We start from the raw sequence: 21,392 nt of genomic DNA, 5'->3' as shown, positions 1-21,392 counted from the left end.
CCCGACACTACAAGGAGCAGCCGCTCCAACCATCGCAATCTGGCACCCTGGGAAAGCTTCAACTCCGCCCGGCACTCCAGAGTACATCTGCACAGACCTACTCCATGTTCCCACCTAGGACTCCAGGGAGCCTTCTGCTTCACCATCTCCATCCGACAAAACACAGAGAACACCAGGGAAGAGGCGGAATGTCCACAGCGACCCAAGGAACACAAAGGAAGCAGCCACACCTCCATGTGCCAAGTCAGACATACATGTCAATACGGCACTCCTGCTAGCGCAGGGTCACTCCGACCAGCCTCTTCTGCTTCCATCCGACACCCGGGGAAGAAGATCCTGCTGCTGCAGGGTCATCCTGACCAACACCACTCCACCTCTGGGGGCAGCCCAGAGAGAATCGGGTAAGAAGCCAAACACATTACTGCCTAGCTCTGCACCCACTGTGCGGAGCCATTACTGCTAGCTCTGCTCCTGCCAGACAGTGCAATCAGAAGAAGGAAAACGATGCCCACCACGGGTCCATCGGAGAAGATGAGGATGATTACATGACAGAGACGTTCAAATTCCACCCCCTGGAGAAGCTTCCCGCTCCCGCACGGTGCATACCACCACTGATCCGCAGGGACGTATGAATTAGCAAGGCACAAGAGATCGAGAGATAATACTATGGCTCCCACAGCACAAACAAGAGAGAAGGTATACACAGGGAAACTGGTGCACAGGCCTCAAAAGGAATTAACAATACTCGCAGGTGAAACCCGAAACAGCAGCAGTAAAAGGAATACACCCACCGAAGGTCCGAGATATGTTTTTCAAAGTATCAGTGCAACCAAAGTGCATGTACAAAACAAAGGCCCTGGAGAAGTGTTTCAGCATCCAGTACTCAGTCCAATACATCAACAGACAATTGGTATTCAGTTGTCCAGACATGGCAGCGGATACGCCAGACAAAGGGATGCATGGGCCATCAACGAGGAAGGTGTAAGGACAAGAACACCAAGAGACACCATACACAAAAGAATTCCTGTGGAGGATGTCCAATGAAAACACAGGTTCATTCCTGAAAGCACTAGCAGAAAACCATCCTCTAGCGAGAGAAGAAAACCCACTCCTCCAGCTGAAAGCTCATCAGATGAGTAAGAGGAGGAGAGGAGCGAGAAGACAGGACGATCACAAGAGATCCTGCCTCAGAGTTCAAAGGACTAAGCAGAGCAGTACAAGAAGTACTGGATCCAGGAGAAGAAGTAAAAGAAAAGAGACCACATCGAATGAGAGTACAATCTGAGAGCAACCTTGGCGATAAAGTGGGGGAGGGGGATTGTTGTAGAGTGAAACAGGACTCATCAGGACTGATCCACCTTAAGTGAAGGGAAGAAAGACAGAGGCATGGGGAAGCAAAAGGAGGAGCCAAAGGGAGAGAGAGCAGTTCTGATATGAGAGAGAATAAAGAAGGTTCCCTGTTACATGGCTCTGTCATTTATATATAAGGCTGAGTACAAGCGAGAGAAAGTCGCTCCATCTGATATCGATTCCCTTGCTTGCAACAAAAGAATATCTTGGCTCAGCCCCTGAGAGATCTGATGCTGCCCATTAGCTGGTTACTCAGAATGTCAGTTTGATTGGTGTACTCCTTCCGGTTTGTCGCTTAATCACTTCCATTCTCGTCATCAGGGACATTGTGCCTGCCTGCTTAGGGCTTGTCATAGATCCCTGAAGGCTGTGCGGTCAACACCCAGGGTGCAACAGAAATCTTCTTGAAATGGTGGGCATTCCTCGTCAAAGATCTGTGTTCATTGTCAGCTGTTACCAGAGTGCATTATCTGTGGGTCACAGTTAGCGGAATGACTTCAAACTATAAGTCTAACTTAGTTTTGGGATGGCTATTGAGCCACTGTGATGAATTGGATGCTGCTCCGCAGGAGTACAAGGATGAGTAGGGGCAAAAAAGTGCACTCAGCCATCACACTTCTACAAACCAAGAGCCAACGCAATCATAAAAGTAAAACAGGCACAGTTAAGAGTTATACCACCTTCCCCTTTTGTGGTAACGTAGGCAGAGTGGCGTGAATGTGATCCAGTAGTGACCCAAACAATACAGAAATGCAGTCCAAAATAAAGGGAATGTCCAATCAAGGTTCTATAAAAAATATATATACCTTAATCGAACACACCGTCGGCAAGAGAACTATATAGAAAACACTGTACAAAGCCCACCCCTATAGAAAGAACAGATAGAAGGATGTAGCACTCTGAGTATAAATTCAGGTATGATAGGCAAATTATTAACCACAAAATGTATAGGTCTTTGGGGGAAGGAAAGGTGCAAAATTGACCTAACCAGTCTCTAGGGGCTAAATGGACCAACAGGGCAGTCATTGGTAAGTAGTACCTTGCTTTGGCTCTTAGACGGTTCAACAGCATCAAACCTCAGTTTCGAGCAATGAAGCGAGTGGCTCAAGCTCATTTCAGGTACAGTGGATCTTGGGTGCCCAAGTGGCAAAAAGGCATTGAGCGGGTTCAAATGCGGTAGCCCTGTGTGGGTTGAAGGCAGCTTTTGGTGTTGCATGTTGGGGTGCAAGTGACTCTCCAGCAGATCGAGTCTGGTCCCGGCGTCGAGTGGTTGATTTGAGCCTAGCAGGTGATGGGCTCAGAGATGGTACGATGCACTGTTGAGCAGCTCAATGTGCAAGCATTTGTTCATAGGTTTGGAGGAATGCCAGTAGTTAGCACCAGTGAGATCCCTCAGCCTCAATGACATCAACTTCACCCTTGACGGCAGTCTGATTAGTTTTACGGAACAGGGAGCCTCAGCAGACCTAGGCGTCTAGATGCTATGAAACTCAATTCATGGGCTCAAGGACAGGGTGAATACTTTCATGGTCTGTTCTCCGAGCACTGGGAGATTTTGGTACATGATGGCAGGTCCTTGTCCACAGCAAGTCGCACCCCAAATTTGCCCTGGGAGTGGATAGAGGGCAGAGCTCTCCCCTGCCTTGGACTGCTTCTTCTTTTCCTCAGTGGCTGAGGGCCTTGGAATGGGCAACTCTCCCAAAAGAGGTCCAGTGAATCCTTCTCAGGTGTTGTTCCAGAGTAAATCAAAGAAGTGGTAAATATAAAGGTAAAAATCCACAGTTGATTGGACTAAAGCTAGCCTGCCTTAATGATACAATCCCTGTTATTGAAAGAAGTTGACTTTGCCCATCTGACATCACACACAATGGCCCTCATTACGACCCTGGCGGAGTGGGTTTACGCCAGCGTTATTCGCGGCGGACCCGTCCGCCCTACTACGAGTTCCCGTAGCGCCATGGAACGTTTTCCGCCTGGTTTTTCCGGGCGGAGAAATCCATGGCGCTACGGGACCTTGATGTTAATTACGCCACCGTATTTTGCGGTGGCGCAATTAACGCCTTCCCCACTCCCATTATACCCTATGGGGCAAAAATGGGAATGGGGAAGGGTAAAATGGGAATTGGGGATTTACCGCCCCGCCAAGGTCGGCATGGGGCGGAAAATCCGCCAACCTCCATGGCGCTATCGGCAGCTTTCCGCCGTGCTCCGCGGTGCATTTAGCACCGCGATTTCCGCCAGGGTCGTAATGAGGGCCAATGTGTTTTGCTCCAGAGGAAGTGGTGGGGAAAGGAAATAGAGAGAGAGGAATAGAGAAACAAGATGGTGGAATTCTTCATCCACTATACAGAACCCTCCTGACTTCTATAACCCTGCTTACTTCCTTTCTCACGAGGATCAAATGCCTTTGGAAATGCAGCCCCATGGTGTGAGGCTAGTTCATTTGATGGGTGTGCTGCTTTAATGCCTGAGCCCAGGGCAGCTGCCTGGTTGTCGGCTGTCTCCGGCGAAGGGTGTTACCTACCCTCACAAAGAGATCAAAGAAGAGGCATGGCCATTCAGGTTCCTACACTGCCATTTAGCAGGCTCAGCCTGTCTGGCCTGGATACACATCACATTCCATAGCAGGAGCTGGCTCACAGGAGTTAGCATATGTGTGATATCAAATTGAATGTGGCTGCAATGATCATAAGTAGTGCCATGCACCATGCCTTAAATGAGGTACAGCTTTATTTTAGAGTTTACCCTGCCACCATCATGGGGTTACTGTTGATTATCATAGTTTTCGTACAGGGCTGCATATCTTAAATCCAGCCCCTGCGCTGCACAGACTTGTTACTACAGCTGTCAAGTGAGCAGATGTGACCTCAGAACCTGCTCTGTGCCACTAGTAGAGCAGGCACTGTAAATCAGGATACTGCAGCAGCAGGACACAGATGCACACAATGCTTTTGGCATGGAGTTTATGAAAGGGGAATCTGACTGGTAGATTACTCTTTCAGAGATGGAATTACCTGCATTATGTTATTATACAATAAACATCAAAAAGCCATGACTCCAATACTCTTGCCAAATGGCAATCCGTCACAGTCGCCAATGACCAAGCTGGGTTCTCAAGCTCAGCGGACTTCACTCATGTGGTTGTTGGCCTGCAGGCATTTGGTCCTTAATTCAGCTGGGTTTAGCACAGCAGGGGATACGGGGTTGTGAGCTAGAATAGTGGTGGCCACAGGACGGTGAACCAGTAGTGAGTTTAGGCTATACCCTGTTGATGAATGGGATGTGGTACAGTAATTTAGCAGGAACTGGTAAAACTTGTGTTCATCATTCATCTGACTCTTGGTGAGAATCCAGAAGATTTTATTTGTGGTGTGCATGAAGGCGTCAGCGTCATGATTTGCTTGCGACCAGCCTCGATGTATTGTGATGACGAACGTTGAGGCGCTCTAGGTGCTCTCTGAAGTTAGGACTCTGGGGTGGTGGGCCATTGTCTGTTTTGAGCTTTTCTGAGCTCAGTTGAGCAACAAGGTTTTTCTCAAGCTTGTTAGCACATCTCTAGTGGCTGTAGAGTGTACCATATCAACTTCAAAATATCAACCAGTACTGAAAGACAGTGACCGCTCGATAGTGAGCACAAATCCATGCGGATTCTCTTCTAGGGATGATCATCTCACTCTTTGATCTGAATGGGTGAAGGAGAATCTCCACTGCCTGCATCCTGACACATAGCATCCTGACACATAAGGTAGGTGTTGCTAGAGGCTTCAACTCTGGTGTCTATTTCAGGAAACTGCACTTGCTCCCTCAAGCAGGCCTTGGTCTTCAAGGTGTGGTCTTCAGGGGGTAGCTAAATCACTCTGTTCATGAGCAAATCCGGCACAACAATCCTTGTGCCCCGCAGTAGGATGCATTCCGGGGATTTGGATAGTCCATGGTTTACTGCATTCATCACTGAAAGCTGTGTCTTGAAAGTGGGGGTAAGATGCCCATGTGATTAGAAAAGCGTCTTCCAGTGCCACCTGAAGACCTTCATCTTTCTGTGTTTCCGCCACAATCTGTTGTTTGTGTATGTCTTTGGGAGCTGTGAACTCCGTGATTATTCAGATGTGTTCTACAATGTGTTTGGATTCAGCGGCCTCTCGAGCTGTGATATTGCAAGGGTGTCTCATCAGGAGGTCTGCGGGATTGCCGGCTCTCGAACTCAGGTCGGAACTCGAGCAAGAAGTTATGGCTCTGTAGCCGCAGCAGCCATTTGTCTATCTGAGGTAGGCGTTGTGGAGCTGAACCTTGAAGGATCAATAGTGGTTGCTTATGGTCAGCTATCACCTGGAAAGGATGCCCATATACAGGTGGCAAATATTGGATACCCCCGAGGACTACAAATGCCCCTTTCTCAATCTGAAAGTCTAATTACTTCATCGGAGGAAGGGTTTGACTGGCATATGCCATGGTCTGGCACTGAAAGGTGTTATCAAGTTGCGCCAGGACAGCGGCAAGTCCTCAGGGGATGGCGCCCACCAACATTTCAGACTTCCTTCAAAATATGCCCTGGGTATTTCCTGGGAGAGCACATCCTTGGTGTCTTGGAAAGCCTGCTTGTAACTCTCCAACTATTCCCAGGGTATACTTACTTTTATCAGTTCATGAAGTGACTTTGCTAGGGTAGCCAACTTCAGGATAAATCACCTGTGGCAATTAGCAATGCCTAGAAAACTTGACAGGTCGATGATTGAATTTATTTCTTTGACCTTCTTTGGATCGGGTGCATGCCTTGTTGGTCAAAGATGTACCCAAAGAACCCTAGGGTGGGCTTGAATTACTCATATATCTCCTGATGGGGACTGGGGGTAGGCCAGTCTCTTTCAGGCTATGAAACACAGTGCAGAGTACCCAGTTGTTTTTCTTCTGTGCCAGCATATGCCTCATGTTGTTGCTGATGTTGATGGCTCCCTTGAAGATGGAGTGGGTGCTGCATATGCGTTCTGGAGTATCTAAGTAGACAAGACAACATCAAAACTCAGTCTTTTGGACCACCTGAGTCCCCCATGCATAGAGAAAGTGATAATGGCTCTTGACTGCTTCCAAGTCTAACTTGGAGAAATATTTGTCTCCATTCAGATCTGCTGTGATATAATTGATGTTGGGGTGATGTGTCTCCCACCCTGCTAATTGCCTTATTCGGTAGGTGCATGTCCACACATATGGGACTTGTACTGGCTGTCTTGTGGGCGATTACTATTGGGAAGACGCAACGTTTTCTCAATGATGCTAGCTTTCTCCAGTATGTCCAATTCTTCCTCGACCTTGGTCCTCCCATGGAATGGACTGCGGCGATGCTTCGGACAAGCTGGTTCTGCAGTGTTGTCCACATGTAGCTTGATGGGTTTCCGCTTGTGATAGCCTATTCTGGAGAATAATGATTGGTTTTCCTCAAGGTCTTCGAGATTTGACGCGTGTAGTTGAAATGTTTCAGTGATGCATATCCTTGTATTATCTGGGCTCTTATCTCATCATTGTCTTCAAACAATTCACATGAGAAGGAAAGTTGTTGTAGTCTGGCGTGAAAGGCATTGAGCGATTCACCATTTTATTGTCCCCATTGTCGTACAATGAATCTCTCATAGTCAGGATTGACTTGAAGTTTAAAATGTGCACACATCATAATCATCATCATTCCCAGTGTTCAGGAAGAAGTTAAACGCGTAATGTACGTCACTCCCTGCCAAGAGTAGACATGTGGGCCACTTGACTGCAGTCTCTGTCTCTCCAACCACCTTGAAATATATGTTGTGGTACCACAACCAGAGCGTTCAGGTCATGCCTCTTGACAAGGGGTCTCTGGCCATATTGAACTGTGCTACTGGGGGGGGCTGGACCCGTGATCCCTCCACTGCTGCATCACCTGGGGTGGACGTGTTGTCGTTTGATGTGGGCGGGGTCACCTTATGAAACTGCACCAAAGACAGGTTATTAACTTCCTTTGTTGCTCCACCAACCACCTACACTCACACTGTGTGGTGAATCGTGAGTGTTCTCTGTCCTTCACTGCATTGAGTATTGGCCTGGAACACTCCTTGCCTCCCATTTGTCATATTCCTCTTGGCTTTCATCCATTTTTTTTAAATCCAGTTCCGGGAAGCTGCCCATTGCAACTATGCACTATCAAGGAGAGAGGTGTTTGGGAGGGCAAGAGGGTGTCCCATTTCGTTGCCACGTGTTATGTTTTAAAGCTGTGGCCCTTATCAGGCATAGGGAGCTGTGAAGAAACACAGGGTGTCTGTTTGGCGTCTTGCTCACCGGAAACAGCTGCACAAGCACAGAGTCAATCATCCTTTGGTATAATGAGCAGTTTAGCAGTAGCGTGAATACATCACCTGCTTGTGTCGGCGTGCATGCACATGGAAGGCGACAGCAGTGGGGGAGGCAGCTGTTGGTCCCTGGAGGGTGGCTAATAGGGCACCAGCGGGACGCTGGGGGTGCACTGTGCCTGAGGGAGGATTCAGGGGGGGGCTGCCTCTACCCCGAGTCCTTGCCATGGAAGTGTTCAGGGAGGTATTGTGGGAGCAGTGGCGGAGCCAGATTTTGGTGCTGAGGCGGCAAAATGCCACTCATGGGGGCACCTCCTCCAACGCACCCTGTGTGATGCACCGGTCGGGTCTGTCAGGGTCGGGCCAGGGGTCACTACAATTTACTTAATTTTGTGGGTATAACTAGGAACTGTTGACACTTAATATTCAGGGAAAATGGCAAAGTTTGTTTTACCCAACACATATTTCATTTATAAAACCTTACACTAAAAGCTGCATCTATTATGTTATACACAACACATTTGTTATGGAGGGAATGTCCAATTAAAATTTAATGTGAATGACAATGAAATCTACAGATCTGAATCAGATCCAACCATCAGCCAGGCAAACAAGAACAATTCAATAAACATTTGCGTGGTGGCAGCCAGGCCAAACAATACAAAACCACAGACTGCAATGGAAAAATGTTTTAATAATTTTCCTAGATTCTCTGACACATTACACAAGTTTGTCTGCCTGGCACCAAAAAGCCACGACTTTGAAGTGAAAGTGTGTAGATGTCACACACTCTTCAGCCATGTTTCTAGCATCAGTTTCAAACCGATCAAATATATCATCTGACCAAAGCTTCTCTAGTTCCTTACAGCATGTCACAACCATGTGTTCTACTTTGCTAATATGTCGACAGCGTGTGCACAGTTTCCAGCACTTTGTGCCAAAAACATATTAAAGAATTTAAACTCTAAGGTTTCAATTGTGTTCCAGAGCCCCTGTGCATCCCAAAGTGCTTTTCCATTTGCATTTGAAATGCATCCAGCGGATATTCGAGGTAATGCTGTGCTAATTGGAACAATATTTTGTTTCACAGACTCTACTGCCCTTTTACGACTAGTCCATCTAGTGTCAGCTTTTTTAATGTCAGGGCTGTTTCCTTTAGGTCATGCTGACTGCCAGTAAGGAAAGTGCAGTGTCTCAAGTGTACCAAAAAATAACTGTGCAGCATCAATCAGCACAAGGTTTAAATTGTGCGCACAACAGTGAAATATATGGTTACATCACAAATGGCAGTGGACACATAATATTGCGGCAAAAAGGCAGTGGTTTTCTGCTGCAATTTTATCACTGCATACCAAATATATACGTTTAGTGTGCATTCCGCATAGTAGATTAGATTGAAACACATAATACCTTAATACAGAACAAGGGAGCGGGGGTCCCAGGGGTGTCCTCCGCTCCCCCAGTTCGGTATTATGGGCTGCGAGGGTTGCGGTTGTGTCCCCCGCATACATTAAAGGCAGTGCAGGGGGCAAACGGTTAAAATCCCAAGAGATCGAATTACAAAATGCGGGCAAGTGGGCTCTGTAATTTTGCAAATCGATCTTTTGGGATACGTTCTTTTAATGTACATCCTTCTTTCACAAGTGCTTGCAGTCCAGCAATACATCCAGACATAGTGCTTGCACCATCATACCCCTGCAGACGGATTAAGGAAACATCAAGTTCCAGGGACTCTAAAGTCGATGTCAATAGTTTATAAAAGTCTGCTGATCCTGCTCCAGGGAGTTTAGCAAATGTTACAAAATGTTCAACTGCATGACCAGATGATGTACCATATCTAAGAGATAAAGAAAATTGATCAACTCTGCTGACATCTATTGTAAAGTCAACAATGACACTACAGAATGTGGCCATTTTAACTTCTTCAAGGATAGCCGCATTGTCCCTTTCACTTTTTCACTAGTGCACTAATGAAATAATTCTGGGTATCATGGCTCAAGTAGGTTCCATTCCGCTTAGCATGAGCAATATGCTGTGCTAAAACATTATCATACGTGGACATCATCTTGAGTTATTGCACTTACTTCCCAATCCTGCATGCTCTCTTGTGTCCACGGAGAGGCATCCCTTGCTTGGCGAGATACAATGTAGCATCAAGCAGTCGCCTTAGAATACCACTGTTTATCTCTATCTGTTCCATTTCAGCTTTTATTAGCTCAGAAGTTATATCTTGACACATTCTAAATGTGGCTGTTTCTAGCTGTTTTTCAGCTTTATAATGTATCTTGGAATGTTCATGCATTACAATTGTCTGTTTCTTTTTTTAAATTGGAAAAACCACAGCTAGGATCAGACCAAACCTTTGAAAAGTTCCTAATTTTTTTGAATCCGCAAATCGCCAACATACAAAGAAAAAAAGACACGTTACTTCTAGGAGAATACACTAACCACTGCCTTACTACAGGGTATCAACCTGCAACCTTTTTTTTTATTCCACTCTGGGCTAAATCTTTGAAGATTGGAGTCATATGGACATATTTTATAGCTATTTTTTAATCCAGGCTGGCATGGACCAGCTGCAAGAAGTGCTTGAACTAAAGGTGTAAGTATTGCCCTGAGCTGAAAGAGGTATGGATCTTTTGGGTCATCTTGATGCATGTCAAATGTAACCTGCGTTTCTACATTCCCACTGCATTCCGCAATGTCCACAGTATCCATGTGTTCATGTCCTACTTGTGTGCCAATATTGGTATCTTCAACAGTTTCAGTGCAGCCAGCAGTTTTGAAACCAAGCATTACTCCAGGCAGTGTCTGTTGAGTGATCAGGCTGGGCAACAGTGTGTATGTTGAGTGATCAGGCTGGGTAACAGTGTCTGTTGAGTGATCAGGAGTCAGACCCTCTGTAGATTCAGTACAGCGTGATAGGAAAAGCAGTAGACAGATATTCTTCACCAGAAGCATGACGCACAGAATGAAGGGAGCTTTCCTGACGGTTTTCCTGCTGAGTTCTGAAAGCAAGGATTGAAAGAATCTTGTAACTACAATAACATCATTCAGTCAGAGTGGGCAATAACTTACCTTTGCTCCTGCTTGTCAGTGGAACATTTGGGCTGGATCTTGAGAGCACACAAAATATCTTGTGAGGATTTTGCTGCTTCAGCAAGTTTCTGGTTGCTGACCTGTTTTCGTCTTGTGGCACCCGATATTCTTGGTTTAGCTGCTGATGAATCTGGATTCATGATGTTGTTCTATTACCTACTCCTGCAGAGACAGAAGGAAAGCAACACAGAATAGTGCATGTTTTAATTAGGTATACACAGCTAACTTCAATGATTCAAGTTGAACTTTAACAAGATTTTCTCAGTTTCTCAAATAAAGTGATGAGCTGAAGACAATGTTAAATTCATTATTGAGCCTTTGCCCGTGGGCTTACACCTATAGTCTTAATTGTGTGTAGTGTTCCCAAAGGGCACTGCATGTAATTCTGCCTAACACAGGATTGTCGGAAACCCATCGGCTTTATTTGTTGCAAAAGCTATTACACGCCTTTCCTGGGGTATGCTCTGATGATTTTGAAATGGCATTGCTCAAGGCGGCATTTTCACTGGCATTTTTTGGGGCTTTTTTTTTGGTCAGTGAATTAGTAGCAGCAGCTAAGGAGCCTTGAGTAATGTACAGTTTGTGACAGGGGCATTTAAAATAAAATTGAGACAGTGCAAGACTGACCAGGGGGGCAAAGGGAAGTGGGTTGTTCTGTACAAAGCCACCCGCAGCAACAGTTGTCCAGTTGGGCTCTTGAGGGCCTTCTTGGCTAAGATGCCCCAGCAGCCATGCCCCCTACTTATGCATGCTAGTGGGGCACCACTGAACAACTACCAATTTTGCAGAATTCTGTCAAGCACACGGGTACGGTGGAAATACACGGCAAAGGACGGTCCTCCCACAGTTTCCAGATAGATGCCGCCACGACTGCCTTCCTGCAGGCATGCCGGCGGCGGCAATTCAGAAAATAGGCAGATTTGAGTCAAACCGCTTCCAGCTTTATGTTAGTCCACAGGGCAAGCCTGAGACCAATTTGGGCACTGAGCGGAGGGTGATCTGAGCATGATAATGATTGAGTCGGTCGATTATGCCTAATTACTCCTTTCCGGCAATGTTTCATAAGTATGCCTCTGTATCAACAGATTATGTGATATGGATTATGGGGCTTTCATTTATTACTCGGGCTGAGAACGTGGCCCTTCCATGGATGCTGACTCCAGATTTAGGATTACAAAAGAACAGGGTGGTTTGGCTCGGGGCATGAGGTGGCATTCTTTGTTGCCAGCAGTGCACAGGCAGCTGCAGTGGAGGCCAGCACCCCGAGTTGTGGTGATAAATTTAGGGGGTAATGACCTCGCCGTCACGGGGAAGAGCCGCCTATAGGCCCAGATACAAGTGGCCCTGTGCACATTGGCGCAAGAATTACCTGGCACTGACATAATCTGGTCAGAGGTAGTGCCCAGACTACAGTGCGGGGGACTGCGTCTCACGTAGAGATGGAGAAGTCCAGGCGGAGATTGGACAGAGGGATCGAAAAATGTGCAAAGGCAGAGGGCCTGGGATTTGTTAGACACAGTTGCTTGAATTTGCTCCCTTCCCACTACGTTGCTGATGGGGTGCATTTAACTGAGAAAGGGACTGATCTCTTCCTCACAGCTATACTGGGGGCATTGATGAAGGATGGCTGCAGCTAGATTATTTGGTAAGTAGGGGTTTTGTGTGGGGTAATTGAGGGTAACGGGGGGGCCACCCCCAAAGCATGGCAGAGTTTCGGGGCAGTCCTAGCCCGGGAGGAGTTTGATGCTGCGGTTTCCCGATGGCCACACTCGAGCCAAATTCTGATGACGGGCACTGAGTCCCACATCCGGATGGGCTCCGGGGAGTGGATAAAAGGCAGGGGGACTGTAGAGCCCAGTCTCTTCTCCCAGCCCCCCGCCTGAAGTCCCACCTGCCCATCGCCTTTTAGTAGGATAGCAGGAAAACGTAGAGGTATTTCATTGTGTGCTAGGGAAAGGGGGCAAGTGATAGGTAATTAAGGTTTCTGTCGGTTTAGTTCACTCATAGCATTTAAGGTTGTGGATTTCTTTAATTTCCGTGGATTTCGAGGTGTGTAAGTTTTCAGTTGTTTTGTTCAATTTAATCTTCACCAATAGGTATTAAGGGTGTGGATTTCTTTGCTTTTCGGCAGATTTCGAGGGTGTAAGTCTTTCGGTTGTTTTGTTCAATGTTGTACCAATTGTTAATTTTTCCTTTTTCTGTCACAGGCAGAGTTTCGTGGCAGTCCTAGCCGAGGAGGAGTTTGGCGCTGCGGTTCTGGCTGTGGGTGGTTTCCCGATGGCCGCACTCAAACCAAATTCGGACGACGGGCACTGAGTCCCTTAGGGACAGTTGAGACTCCTTGTCAACAAGATTCAGTGATCCTGATGAATTACTGCTTGACAGTTACAATCTGAGGCGCATGCCCGCTACCCTGCAAACTGGAAGTGACATTCCCCGGGAACATTAAGACAACGGCATGGCCCGACCAAGGGGCTACCTTAGAAGTCTAAGGAATTGAAATGTGAAGTTACTTAGGGCTGGGACTGCCCCACCACCCCCGTTTTGTGGTTTGCTCCAAATAAATGTGATCTTGTATTTCCAAATAGAAAACAGTGGGCCTCATTACGACCCTGGCGGAACGGGTTAAATGGCGCCGTAAAAGGCTGCGGCGCCGTTCAACCCGTTCCGCCACATTACGAGGTTCCCTCGTGGGACACGTTAAGAACGCCTGGGAAAACCAGGCGTGCATACCGGGTGCCGCGAGGGGAAGAGGGAGCAAACAACGGGCCATCTCGTAATGGCTCGTTGTTTACTCCCTCTCCCATTCCCATTCAGCCCTATGCGGGCTGAAATGGGAATGGGGATGAACCGTGTCCGTGTCCTCGAGTGAGGAATTACCGGGCCATCCGAACTCGGAATGGTCCGGTAAATCCTCATTCCGAGGACACGGATGCGGTTTTGCCGGCAGCCATGCCGCCAATAGCGGCATGGCTACCGGCATACCTCGTAATGAGGCCCAGTGTCTGTATTATTCTTAGTAGATCTATCTATTACATGATGTTTTATGCCCCCAGAAAGGAGGGTGGTCGATGGGGGGTGCACCGCTATGCCCTAGTGGCCAGTTCCCTAATGCTCTCAGACAGAAGGGCGCTTTTCAGAAGCTGGATTCCGCCATAATAAGATACGGACTATAAAGAATTGACCATAATAGCACAGTGCCAAAACCAAACTATAAAGAATTGACCATAATAGCACAGTGCCAAAACCAAACTATAAAGAATATTACCATAATAGCACAGTGCCAAAACCAAACTATAAAGAATATTACCATAATAGCACAGTGCTTAAACCAAACTATAAAGAATATTGACATAATTGCACAGTGCCAAAACCAAACTATAAAGAATATTACCATAATAGCACAGTGCTTAAACCAAACTATAAAGAATATTGACATAATTGCACAGTGCTTAAACCAAACTATAAAGAATATTACCATAATAGCACAGTGCCAAAAACAAACTATAAAGAATATTACCATAATAGCACAGTGCTTAAACCAAACTATAAAGAATATTACCATAATAGCACAGTGCTTAAACCAAACTATAAAGAATATTACCATAATAGCACAGTGCTTAAACCAAACTATAAAGAATATTACCATAATAGCACAGTGCCAAAAACAAACTATAAAGAATATTACCATAATAGCACAGTGCCAAAACCAAACTATAAAGAATATTACCATAATAGCACAGTGCTTAAACCAAACTATAAAGAATATTACCATAATAGCACAGTGCTTAAACCAAACTATAAAGAATATTACCATAATAGCACAGTGCCAAAAACAAACTATAAAGAATATTACCATAATAGCACAGTGCCAAAAACAAACTATAAAGAATATTACCATAATAGCACAGTGCTTAAACCAAACTATAAATAATATTGACATAATTGCACAGTGCTTAAACCAAACTATAAAGAATATTACCATAATAGCACAGTGCCAAAAACAAACTATAAAGAATATTACCATAATAGCACAGTGCCAAAAACAAACTATAAAGAATATTACCATAATAGCACAGTGCCAAAACCAAACTATAAAGAATATTACCATAATAGCACAGTGCCAAAAACAAACTATAAAGAATATTACCATAATAGCACAGTGCTTAAACCAAACTATAAAGAATATTACCATAATAGCACAGTGCTTAAACCAAACTATAAAGAATATTACCATAATAGCACAGTGCTTAAACCAAACTATAAAGAATATTACCATAATAGCACAGTGCCAAAAACAAACTATAAAGAATATTACCATAATAGCACAGTGCCAAAAACAAACTATAAAGAATATTACCATAATAGCACAGTGCCAAAACCAAACTATAAAGAATATTACCATAATAGCACAGTGCTTAAACCAAACTATAAAGAATATTACCATAATAGCACAGTGCTTAAACCAAACTATAAAGAATATTACCATAATAGCACAGTGCCAAAAACAAACTATAAAGAATATTACCATAATAGCACAGTGCCAAAAACAAACTATAAAGAATATTACCATAATAGCACAGTGCTTAAACCAAACTATAAAGAATATTACCATAATAGCACAGTGCCAAAACCAAACTATAAAGAATATTACCATAATAGCACAGTGCTTAAACCAAACTATAAAGAATATTACCATAATAGCACAGTGCCAAAACCAAACTATAAAGAATATTACCATAATAGCACAGTGCCAAAAACAAACTATAAAGAATATTACCATAATAGCACAGTGCCAAAACCAAACTATAAAGAATATTACCATAATAGCACAGTGCTTAAACCAAACTATAAAGAATATTACCATAATAGCACAGTGCCAAAACCAAACTATAAAGAATATTACCATAATAGCACAGTGCCAAAACCAAACTATAAAGAATATTACCATAATAGCACAGTGCCAAAAACAAACTATAAAGAATATTACCATAATAGCACAGTGCCAAAACCAAACTATAAAGAATATTACCATAATAGCACAGTGCTTAAACCAAACTATAAAGAATATTACCATAATAGCACAGTGCCAAAACCAAACTATAAAGAATATTACCATAATAGCACAGTGCCAAAACCAAACTATAAAGAATATTACCATAATAGCACAGTGCTTAAACCAAACTATAAAGAATATTACCATAATAGCACAGTGCTTAAACCAAACTATAAAGAATATTACCATAATAGCACAGTGCCAAAAACAAACTATAAAGAATATTACCATAATAGCACAGTGCTTAAACCAAACTATAAAGAATATTACCATAATAGCACAGTGCCAAAAACAAACTATAAAGAATATTACCATAATAGCACAGTGCCAAAACCAAACTATAAAGAATATTACCATAATAGCACAGTGCCAAAACCAAACTATAAAGAATATTACCATAATAGCACAGTGCTTAAACCAAACTATAAAGAATATTACCATAATAGCACAGTGCCAAAACCAAACTATAAAGAATATTACCATAATAGCACAGTGCCAAAACCAAACTATAAAGAATATTACCATAATAGCACAGTGCCAAAACCAAACTATAAAGAATATTACCATAATAGCACAGTGCCAAAACCAAACTATAAAGAATATTACCATAATAGCACAGTGCCAAAACCAAACTATAAAGAATATTACCATAATAGCACAGTGCCAAAACCAAACTATAAAGAATATTACCATAATAGCACAGTGCTTAAACCAAACTATAAAGAATATTACCATAATAGCACAGTGCCAAAACCAAACTATAAAGAATATTACCATAATAGCACAGTGCTTAAACCAAACTATAAAGAATATTACCATAATAGCACAGTGCCAAAACCAAACTATAAAGAATATTACCATAATAGCACAGTGCCAAAACCAAACTATAAAGAATATTACCATAATAGCACAGTGCCAAAACCAAACTATAAAGAATATTACCATAATAGCACAGTGCTTAAACCAAACTATAAAGAATATTACCATAATAGCACAGTGCCAAAACCAAACTATAAAGAATATTACCATAATAGCACAGTGCTTAAACCAAACTATAAAGAATATTACCATAATAGCACAGTGCCAAAACCAAACTATAAAGAATATTACCATAATAGCACAGTGCTTAAACCAAACTATAAAGAATATTACTGTTGTGATGTTACTTGTTGAGGAAGCATGAGATGGCTTGGAACACTGTGAGTGCATGGAATGTTTGACTATGAGCTTCGCTCCAGAGTTCCAATGCTGTCAGTTGGGCCTGGGTGATGGGACCCGGTGGTCCTTCTCTTATACAGCTTAAGTAACTTATAATAAAGAACTGTCAAGTAACCAATTAAGAAGAGTATGAAGTTACTTTACAACAATGGCGACGAGGATTCTGTATGACAGTCTGACATTTGAGAGGCGCAGAGTGAAGTGCGCAGGCTGCGTGAGGAAGCCCCGGTCCCCAGGGCAAGAGCGACCTCTGTATCACAGCAGGTGGAAGAAGGATCCGATATTACTTGTTGATACAAGTTTTGGCCCAATCCGGGGTATGGAGAGTATAAAATGAAAGGTCCCAAGAATGGAGCGTGAAGCGGGAAGATGTTCACTTTACCGTGAGTACTGTGAACAGTGGGTCCCTGTGGACTCTGTGGTCCGTTGATGTACGGGAGATCTATGCATGCCCAAGTCTCATATGATAATGATGACGTAACAGCACGGTTGCGGGAGTTGGCGGAACAATGGAATGCCGTGGCGTAATAACTGTAAACTATTCAGTGAGCAGACTGCGCGCCTCTGGTTTATTTCGTGTTCGTATCTTCGCGAACACGATCTGGCAGTGCTGTAGAGGAGCAGTGAAATAAGTGTCAGAGTAAAGGACCTAAGGAAAACGTCTGACGTGATGACGTTCACCAATACGAAGGCAAAACGTCCCTGGCAAAGAGAAAAGTTCAGGTGAAGGAAAGGGGCACTGTACATGCTTGCTCAGGACTGTCAGTGCGGCAGTGAAGTGCAGACGATTAAGGTCATGCGCAGACAAGGAGTGAGGAAGGAACAAACGGCATAGAAACGGAAATGCGAAAGGGATGTTCACGAAGGAAACAGTAGGTTCACGATGCGACATGGAAGCAAGTTCCATCGTTGAGGCAAACCCTCAGGGATGCCCGGAAGAGTGTGGCCGTCGTGTGTGCACCTTGTCAACGTTGACATTAAAGCGGCACAATGAAACGGAAGAATAACGTGAAGCCTGTGGCTGCAGCGTGATTACAAATCACGCTGCCACGAACACTGGACTCAGGGGAGAAGTTCGAGTGACCAACATGTATCCTTTAAAAATTTTGTTGTATTTGCAGTCTCATGCATGCATAGATCAGTTTAAGAATTTAATGATCAGTGTATGTGTGGGAACTGCACGTGAAGTTGGGAAAGTGTTGTCTGAAGAAGTTTGCAAGTATGTGAGGTTGAGAAGTAAAATGTAGTAGATGTAACACATTTTGAGGCATTTCAGGATAAAATGGACTCATGTGAACTTTCATAGATGTGCACAATTTATGCAAGTATGTGTGTTACAGGTGAGGTGTCGGGCCGCTAGATGTAACACTTTGAGGCATTTCAGGTTAGGTTGCAAATAGCAACATGGACACATAGAAATGGAAACGATACTTTAGGGGAATGTTTAAAATGTTGCATTGTCTTTTAGTAAAAATGAGTTACAAAATGCGATGCATGGAAGAATATAGACTTAAGGTTGTACGTGTGAAGTTATGGACGTTGAGTTTGAAGCATAGATGTTTTAGAGTTGAAGAAAAATAATTGTACTCTGTAGGAGTTGTGGTTATTTCATTCCTAAATTTGGTGAAAAGGGTGAAGATGAAGATGAGCAGGGATGGGGTCTCGGAGTGAAGGGATAGCGTCCCCTGCGAATAGGGATAGCGTCCCAGAGTAAGGGATAGCGTCCCCTGCGAATAGGGATAGCGTCCCAGAGTGAAGGGATGGCGTCCCACTGCGTTAGGGATAGCGTCCCTCTGCGCATAGGGATGGCGTCCCATAGGAAGGGATAGCGTACCCTGCGAATAGGGATAGCGTCCCATAGTGAAGGGATAGCGTCCCACTGCGCATAGGGATAGCGTCCCAGAGGAAGGGATAGCGTCCCATTTTGAAGGGATAGCGTCCCAAGGATGAGGAATAGCGTCCCACTTTTAAGGGGATCGCGTCCCATTGTGAAGGGATAGAGTCCCACTGTGAAGGGGATCGCGTCCCATTGTGAAGGGATAGAGTCCCACTGTGAAGGGGATCGCGTCCCATTGTGAAGGGATAGAGTCCCACTGTGAAGGGGATCGCGTCCCATTGTGAAGGGATAGCGTCCCACTGTGAATAGGGATAGCGTCCAAATGTCAATAGGGATAGCGTCCCACTGTGTGAGGAGTTAATGTTTTTGAGTAGGTCAAAGTGTAAGGAGGTGGTTACTCCCAGTGTTTTGGTTAGTATCACATTTTGGTAGGGAGGATCCTTCCATATGTGTGTGGGTGACCGATACCATGGGGTCATGGGTGTCGCCCAGATGTTTTGAGTTGCATCATCTCTAAAAGATGAAATTTCATCAGCATAGTTCTCCTTAGTGAAAGGTCCATTAAAGTTTACCTTGGGATGGGTCCTTTCTGGTAGTGTCATGTGAGGAGAGGTATGCATAAAGTGAAATGTTCAGTAGGTCCTCCAGCACAGCGTTTCCTTTTTATTTAAGGTTGTCTGTGTCTAGGAGGGGTGTGAGCAAGTTAAACATCTATCTGACAGGTTGTCATCGGAAAGGGAAGAGATGTCATCATATTGACTGCGTTGGACATCTTTTTACATTGTCAATAGGAAGGGAGATGTGTTGTGATGTTACTTGTTGACTGCGTTGGACATCTTTTTATATTGTCAATAGAAAGGGAGATGTGTTGTGATGTTACTTGTTGAGGAAGCATGAGATGGCTTGGAACACTGTGAGTGCATGGAATGTTTGACTATGAGCTTCGCTCCAGAGTTCCAATGCTGTCAGTTGGGCCTGGGTGATGGGACCCGGTGGTCCTTCTCTTATACAGCTTAAGTAACTTATAATAAAGAACTGTCAAGTAACCAATTAAGAAGAGTATGAAGTTACTTTACAACAATTACCATAATAGCACAGTGCCAAAACCAAACTATAAAGAATATTACCATAATAGCACAGTGCTTAAACCAAACTATAAAGAATATTACCATAATAGCACAGTGCCAAAAACAAACTATAAAGAATATTACCATAATAGCACAGTGCCAAAACCAAACTATAAAGAATATTACCATAATAGCACAGTGCCAAAACCAAACTATAAAGAATATTACCATAATAGCACAGTGCCAAAACCAAACTATAAAGAATATTACCATAATAGCACAGTGCCAAAACCAAACTATAAAGAATATTACCATAATAGCACAGTGCCAAAACCAAACTATAAAGAATATTACCATAATAGCACAGTGCCTAAACCAAACTATAAAGAATATTACCATAATAGCACAGTGCCAAAACCAAACTATAAAGAATATTACCATAATAGCACAGTGCCAAAACCAAACTATAAAGAATATTACCATAATAGCACAGTGCCAAAACCAAACTATAAAGAATATTACCATAATAGCACAGTGCCAAAACCAAACTATAAAGAATATTACCATAATAGCACAGTGCTTAAACCAAACTATAAAGAATATTACCATAATAGCACAGTGCCAAAACCAAACTATAAAGAATATTACCATAATAGCACAGTGCTTAAACCAAACTATAAAGAATATTACCATAATAGCACAGTGCCAAAACCAAACTATAAAGAATATTACCATAATAGCACAGTGCCAAAACCAAACTATAAAGAATATTACCATAATAGCACAGTGCTTAAACCAAACTATAAAGAATATTACCATAATAGCACAGTGCCAAAACCAAACTATAAAGAATATTGACATAATAGCACAGTGCTTAAACCAAACTATAAAGAATATTACCATAATAGCACAGTGCCAAAACCAAACTATAAAGAATATTACCATAATAGCACAGTGCCAAAACCAAACTATAAAGAATATTGACATAATTGCACAGTGCTTAAACCAAACTATAAAGAATATTACCATAATAGCACAGTGCCAAAACCAAACTATAAAGAATATTGACATAATAGCACAGTGCTTAAACCAAACTATAAAGAATATTACCATAATAGCACAGTGCTTAAACCAAACTATAAAGAATATTGACATAATTGCACAGTGCCAAAACCAACATAATTTGTTACAAACGTATGGACGTTTCTTCGAAGTTTGCAATGAAAGGGTAGGTAGGCACCGTTACACGACCAGGGGTGTTCTCCCTTTTCGTGATGTGTGTGGCTTTCTGCGAAAGTCCTTATGGGGATAAACATGTCATTGGAAGTGGGCACAGTACTGGAGTGAGACATATGAAGGGAAACATGTTCACAAGGAACCCTACGTTAGACTTTTGCCTTTTTTACCCAGCGGCTTTCTGTGCTTTACTGGCAACATGTGGCCGTGGAAAAACCAGC

The 21,392-nt window shown here is 43.6% G+C and overlaps 1 long non-coding RNA gene across 1 annotated transcript in view; it reads right to left on the bottom strand.

The window, feature by feature from the left end:
- LOC138489816 (uncharacterized) overlaps positions 1-21,392 on the bottom strand; it is a 73,046-nt gene that overhangs the window by 47,919 nt on the left and 3,735 nt on the right. Inside the window, exon 2 of the long non-coding RNA XR_011274922.1 lies at positions 10,737-10,919. This is a non-coding gene — a long non-coding RNA (uncharacterized lncRNA). The remainder of the gene's footprint in view (positions 1-10,736; positions 10,920-21,392) is intronic.

The sequence above is a fragment of the Ambystoma mexicanum genome, chromosome 9 (assembly GCF_040938575.1).
Source record: "Ambystoma mexicanum isolate Mex_15411 chromosome 9, UKY_AmexF1_1, whole genome shotgun sequence".
Lineage (NCBI taxonomy): Eukaryota > Metazoa > Chordata > Amphibia > Caudata > Ambystomatidae > Ambystoma > Ambystoma mexicanum.
Note: the sequence above shows the minus strand (reverse complement) of the source record. Positions and strands in the feature narration are given on the sequence as shown.